Here is a 7,324-nt window from a genome sequence, read left to right on the forward strand (position 1 = left end):
ACATAAACATAAATCTATAACTAAACATAGGTATTATAGATCTAGCTTAAGCCGCCAGGATCAACGAAGAAAATGAGTGATAAATCAAGGAGAAACCCATGACAAAAGTTTGTTAAAACCCAAGGAGTATAATGCATGCGAAGGGTTCGAAAAAGAGGGCGTAATTTGTAAGTCGGAGGAAGAGTTTTTAAATGCAATACGTAGACCATTCCATGGTACAGCCAGGGGGGCGGGGGATCCCCAAAAAAAAAAAATACGTTGGGGGGTCTTGGGGATCGCCGGGAAAACCAGAGCTGCACCAAAATCACCACCGGGTGGTTTGGACCAGCTCAGCATATCATAAAGCTAAAACTTAATTCCAATTTCAAGTTCTTTAAACCAAACTAAGACATTACATTACTAAAACGAGAAAAGCAAAAAAAGAAGTTTAAAGTTCAAATCATCATTTTGTCGTCTTTATATAACAAAAGAAAAAGAAAAAAACAAAAACAAAAACAAGAATATTTATACATAACATATAAATGATATATAGAGAATACAAACCCCAAATCAGCTAAAACGAATTAACATTTCAGACTTAAAAAGCATATAATAAAGTGAACAAAAAAAAAAAAAAAACGGAGGCCCCACTAAGGGAATCCGCGGAAATGGCAAAAGTATTTAGCAACTAAGCGACTCGAAATGATATAAACAAATGATAGAACTCCACACACGACGATTGATTGATATATATTATATATAGGAAATTTTATTGCAAATAAAAAACAAGCCACAATCCAAAAGCGAAACAAAAAATGACAGCAAGAAAATATTTATAAAATAATTTAACATAATTTTTAAAAAATGTACAAAATCCTAAAAAAAACACATGAAAATTCTTGGTAAATATATATATATATATTAATGATATATGTGTGCGTGTAAATGTTCTTCATAAAGTACGCTAAAAGATTTATAAATATATATAAATAAATAACGAAAAACTTTTGTAATATTAAAACACACACACACGACGTAGACAGACACACAAACAAAAGTTAGTTCAATGGAGTTTTTTCTGGAATTTTTTGTTTAGTTTTAATTTCAATTTAATTGTAATTTAAGCTTAACAATTTGTTTAAAAAACACAATCACACATACACACACACACACTATGACAAACAACAAAAAACACACACATACACAACAACACACTCATAAACAAGAAGCATGTAAGGAAAATCGAAGAATATTTAGCATTTAATTCTCTAAAACTAAGACCATTTTTTTTTTCCGCGGGATACATTTTAAGCGAAAAAAATGATGTGGAAGGACGAAAAAAAGATAAACAAAATTAGTTATTAATATTTAAGAGCGGATCTATATACGGCATATATAATTATATATATGATCCCTATATATATATATATTATATATAATTATATGCTAACGTTTAAGCAAACTGGTTAATTCTTTTTTTTTTTAATTATAAAACCGAAAGAAAAACTAAAATAATTGTAAAAAGTTCACAAAAATATGATCAGATGAATAATATATATATAAAGAAAAAAACATAAACATGTCTTTTTATTTAATCAAAATCTAAAGGAGCTGGGTTGGACTGGGTTGATTGGAAATTAATATGTTTGAAGGATGGCTATCATTTATCCCTCTTCAAGCTTAAATGGAACTCTTTTAATTGATTGATTATCAAGATATCAAGAGAAAATTTATGTCTTTTTAATTTTTGTATTATTTTTAGTTTGTTTGCTAAAAGTATAAAAGACTTGGTACACTTTATTTTAGTGTATTTAGTGTATTTCTCTTTATCTTTTAATAACTAAAAAAAATGTTTTGACAGAATTTGACATTTTCAATACATTTTAAAACTTCTGTGCTTAAAATTGAATTTATTTATCATCCATGTGTTTTTAAATGGTTTTTATCCAAGCCACACTACACTCTTTTCTTTTTTAATTATTATAAAATAATTTAAACTGTGTTGAGTCATAAGTCTGAGTGTTGCTTGGGACAAAGTCCGTGTTCAGTCCGTGGAATTTGGCTGGGCAAACAAACCTGATCCTCGGCGGCTACCAGAACATTCCGCTGGCGGCTCAAAGCTGCGATAGCCGGCCCAAACACTTCTGATTTTTCAGTGGTTGTGGTTGTTTGTTTGCATTTGGCACGCGTCTGCATTTGCCTTTGCCTTTGCCTTTGTCGTTTTGCGAATCGCCTTCTGAACCCGATCCCGATCCCGATCCCAAAAAAGCCCTTCGACCGTCAACGCCTTGGCAACAATTGAGGCAAAACTCCAACTCCAACTCCGAGTCCAAATTCCCATTCCCATTCCAATTGCCATTCGCAGTCCGTGTCCAAAGCGAATCGGGCGAGGCATTGCGAGTCGAGTCGAGTCAGCCATCATCATCATAAACCATTAATTCAGCTCATAAAACTTGCCACGCCCCGACCCACGACTACACTCAACGAAATGGGGATTAGATGGGGGTACAAATATATGTTCTCTAAGTGCTTTCATTGGGTTCAGCGAACCCGTACGTTCCGCCTGGTTTTCAATTCAATAAGTTAGCTAATTTGGACGTAGTTTAAACAAAGTGTAACAAAATAATTTAATTCCTTTTTTTAAGTTAGTTTTAGTGTTTTGATGTTGCAATGTCAAGTTTTGCTTTAGCTTTCCGCAAGACCTTTGGAAATTGAAAAAAAGGTAACATAAAAATTTGTAGAAAAATTTAAATTACCAATTTAAATTCCGAATTTTTTTTGTTGCGAATTTTTTTATAAATTGTACCACTATTAACTTTTAAATTCGACAGGTAAGAAGTGAAAATATTTTCTGTGGCGGGCAGAATCCAAAAATTGTATAAAATATTGAATTTTCTTAGGCACACAAAATATTTGATCAAATTTGATATCCTTGAGATTTGTATCGACTGGACTTTCTTAACTCTTGAAGAAGTAATTTTTCTTGATATCAATTTATCGCTTTATCTACCATCGTTTTCCTCTAACATTTTAAAGAATCGTTTGCAATGGTTAAGTTTTATTGTACAATAAATTTCTGTGAAGTGGAATAGCGCTTCCCTGCCCTGCAATAAATACCTTGGTTTTTCATTTTAACGAGCCCACTTCAAAGTTAATCCACGTCGACCGCTGCCGCTTGTTATTTGCGATTAATTATGCTAATGAAAATGCTGGGAAATTCATTTGCCATTTGCGGCTAATTGTCGCACCAGCTGGCGGCACGTGCGGCGGCTCAATCAGATTGCGAATCGGAGAAGCCAGAGATATCTGGGCGATCCATCGATTCCCAAACTTCTCGAATGACCCCCTTTATGTTCTCTGTTCTATGGCATTTCCCCTGTGTGTGTGTGTGTGAGTGTGTGAGTGTGGATGTGTTATCTGTCGAGACACGCGACCCATTTCTATTTCTATTACCATTTCCATTTCTATTTCTTTCTTCCATTTCCATTTCCATTTTCACTGGCTATCGAAGAACCCAGAACATAGAACCCAGAATGGCAATCCATCTCCATCGGCAGTCGTCGTCATCAATGGGCGCGTGTTGCTTATAGAATTACCAACTAATTCGGTATTTATGAGGCTTCGTCGAGTGCATTTTGCGGGTCTAGGAATCGCTGTTTGGGCTTCGTTTCGTTCGGTTTCGCAGGTTGTTCGGTGGGTTTGGGGGGCAGGGCAGTACTGCATAGGCTGCCACCGGAGGAAGCCAGCAAATTGAGATGCCAACCCCGGCAGGAAATTGTTTTTAATCTTCCGCTGCGCCTTTTAGCGGCACGTAACCCCCAGCGAAGAGCGGCGCTAAAATAAAATAGCATCCGCCTCCGAATACGAATCCGCATACGCATCCCAATCAAATGGAAAGCGAGAATGAAAACCAGTCTTTATTATTTTCAGTTTTTGGGGGTGGCTAAACTGGGCCCAGATTTCCCGGTGCGGCAGCGATAAGACTCGGTTCCATAGACATTTAGATATAGAGCACTAGATTGACCCGGAAAAACTGCCAATTAATTTTCGGATTGCAAAAGATAATGCCTTTAGTTGGAATCAATTGGATGCTGACCTGCTTTTATCGTCAGCAAAATGTTTCCTAATTGGATACTCAACCTTTAGTGGAACAAATAAATGTTGGATTTTAAATTTTACCTTATTAAATATAATGAGATGTTTTATTCAATATTTATATTGCACTTGAAGAAAGAATAGTTTTTTAGCAAATACTATTTTTGCATTGGTGCTTTTATTTTACTAAATGTATCTAAAATAAATGTTTAAGATAAAGATATTTGTAAAATTCGTTCCTTAGTTAGGCAGTATCATATAACTTATTTAGGAATATGTATATGTTTTTACATTTACTTAAAAAACAAATGCATTTCAAAAATGGGTCTAGTTGCCTGATAAAAATAATTTTACACTTGATACAACTATAAACATTTGACAAAGTGTTGAAACAAATATAATAGATTTATACAGCGGTTAATTCTTAAATTAAATTAGGTATGTCTCGTAAATAAAAAAAATATCCGTATTTAATCATTAAATAAGAATTATTTTTAAGTACAAAATATAGTATATTAAAATAAATATATTAACGGGGAATATCAACAATAGTTCTAATGTCTTAACATGACACAATTATCCCTAATATTATTAAAGTATTTATTTAAGAATATGACATGTAAATATAAATTATTCATTAGCCATTATCATTGGCTTTATTAGAAGTATACATTTTTTGACCTTATATGCAAGTACATCTTCATTTTATATTTGTTAAGCGTTTTACTACACTCCCTGCTATTTGTACTCCCCGAAACATATTAGAGTGGACCACCTTTGTTGACTCTCAGTGGTTGGCTGCCGGTGGTCGATTTGTCAGCCGCCACGTGACCTGCTCCCTCATCTGATTAAAAGCCACTGAAGTCCCATGAAACCCAGATGCCGATCCCGATCCTTCGGCAGGAGATGATTATGATGCTGATGAGGCGCCCTGGCCGCCCGTCAATGTTTTCATCTTTCACGCTGGGCGACGACGGCTGCCCTTTTGCCATTTTATTTATCAACTTAATTTCTGGCTTGGCTTCGGCTAATGGAGAGAGCCATCTGAACCATGGGAAACACCCTCCCCCCAACAATGCAAAACATGCCACAGTCCTTGCACTGAGAGAAGTTTGTATTTTAAATCCTATATTCCTATTTTCAACAAATAGCCATAGGCGGTTTAAATTGCCGGGCCAAAAACTTAATTTTTAATTTTTGAATAATTCAAAAATCACTAGTATTTAAAGTCCTGGTAGTTTTTATTTTTGGTCTATTTTCGCAAAATGACTTAGGCAAAATGCGAAATGAGGATAGTTAGGTTAGCTGCTTATTTTGGCCAAGTTACAACAAAAAATGCTTAAGAAAACTATAGTTTTTCTTATCATCCTGATTTTTATCAGTTTTTTTCGGCCAGTTTTTTGGCCATTTAACTGAAAATAATTGTCCAAACATTAGACATTTATGGTTTTGGTCCATTTCCGTAATGTTAGTTGGTCGTTGTAGGTAGCATATGTATTTAATTATTCCAAACGCAAAATCCCATTTTCTGGGGTGAAGAGGCCCCTGGTTTTTGGCTGTGCAGCCACCCCGTTCGGCGGCCGCTGCTGCACTTGCCCGATAATGTGCGGCGTGTGTGTTTATTTTGATTTCCAGCACGTAACTCCGCCTCGAAGCCCCGGAAAGCCTCCCGGAAAACCCGGAAAAATCCCCCGCAGCAGGTTGAACGGCTTCGCCTTTGAAGTGGTCCGCTGATCAGCCGTGAAGCCGGCAAAATAAAAAAAAAAAAAAAATAAAACTTATGCTAAGCAGAAGCAGTCGAAATATTGATGGGGAAATTTCTCATCACACTTTTTTATTTGTGCATTTCTTGACAACTGATTAATTGAGTTGGGGCCGAAAAGAGAACAAAGCGGGGTGTACGGCACATGGAAAATTTTTGGCACAAAATCAATAGACAAGAGCACAATCAAGGAGAAGAGAAAATCTGGGGGAATTAAAGCCGCTAATTAATATGCGACTAGTATATTTAATGTTCTCTGTTGTTAGCGGATCGTGGCCTGATCGAAGCCTGACAAATGGCTGAAATCTAACTAAGTGCCAGTGCCAAAAAATTAAAGGAAGAATAGAGAAAAGACACTTCATTTATTAGGGGAAGTGACAAATTACTGGGGAAAGATTTCACAAAACTTTTAATAATTTTTTATAGTTAACTTTACAATGGAATTCCTTTACGCCTTTTGTCTTATATTATTAAGAACGGATTTATTTGTTGATTTTGTAAGGCTATATACCTATCAAAAAGTAAATATATGTAACAAATTAGTTAAAGTAAAAAGAAATTAAAATGTTAAATTGAATTCTTATTAACAAATGGCATCTCAATAATTATTTATTGAATATGAGTTTTATTTAAAATGAATCATTAAATTTAAAATTATATATATTTTTAAATTAACAAATTAAAAATAGGTATATCAATATTTTCTGTTAAATTTATTACCTATCTGCAAAAATAAAAGCTTTTACTATTTCAACAAGCGATTTTAATATATTTTTTATAAAAATCAACTCATTTAAAGTGTAGCTGCAATTTAAAGGGTCTAAAGTCAAAGATTCGGCTTCCAAAACGTTTGAGGTGCTTCTTCATTTCTGGGGCCACCTCTCCATCTTCAGTATTCCCCCATCCAAAAGATATATTTCTGATGGAAGCTGGGGCCCAACAAAAGGTTAAGCTTAATTTGATTAATTAGTATGAAAATGTTTTGAAAAATACCCATTTAATGCGCAAGCGAGATGGCAGCACAAATATGCGACGATTCCAATTTCGAGCTGCTTCTATATAGTGTATACATCTACATAAACATATATAAATATATAGGTATGTACGGATTTTTTTGGGCCTTTGTTTGCTTGGACTGTGCTGTGGCTTGGAATGTGCTACTTGTATTGAAAAATGGCCCAGAACAAAAGATGAAACTTGGAAATCAACGAAATTTAATACATGCATTTGCATATATTGTTATTATACACGCATTGCTTTAGCATATATAAAGCGTGCGATTTGAGTTGAATTATTTATGCGATATTATGCTATTTTTGCAGCAACAAAAACAAACCGAATTTATTATTGTTTTTTAAATACAATATTTAAATGACTCGCTCGCCCGAAATGCGATAAATAATGCAGTTGGTGCTGGTGCTGGTGCTGGTGCCGGTGCTCCCCGTTTTTCCCTTTGTGTTCATCTGATCTGATCTGACACTGTCATTG

The sequence above is a fragment of the Drosophila gunungcola genome (genome assembly GCF_025200985.1).
Source record: "Drosophila gunungcola strain Sukarami chromosome X unlocalized genomic scaffold, Dgunungcola_SK_2 000021F, whole genome shotgun sequence".
Lineage (NCBI taxonomy): Eukaryota > Metazoa > Arthropoda > Insecta > Diptera > Drosophilidae > Drosophila > Drosophila gunungcola.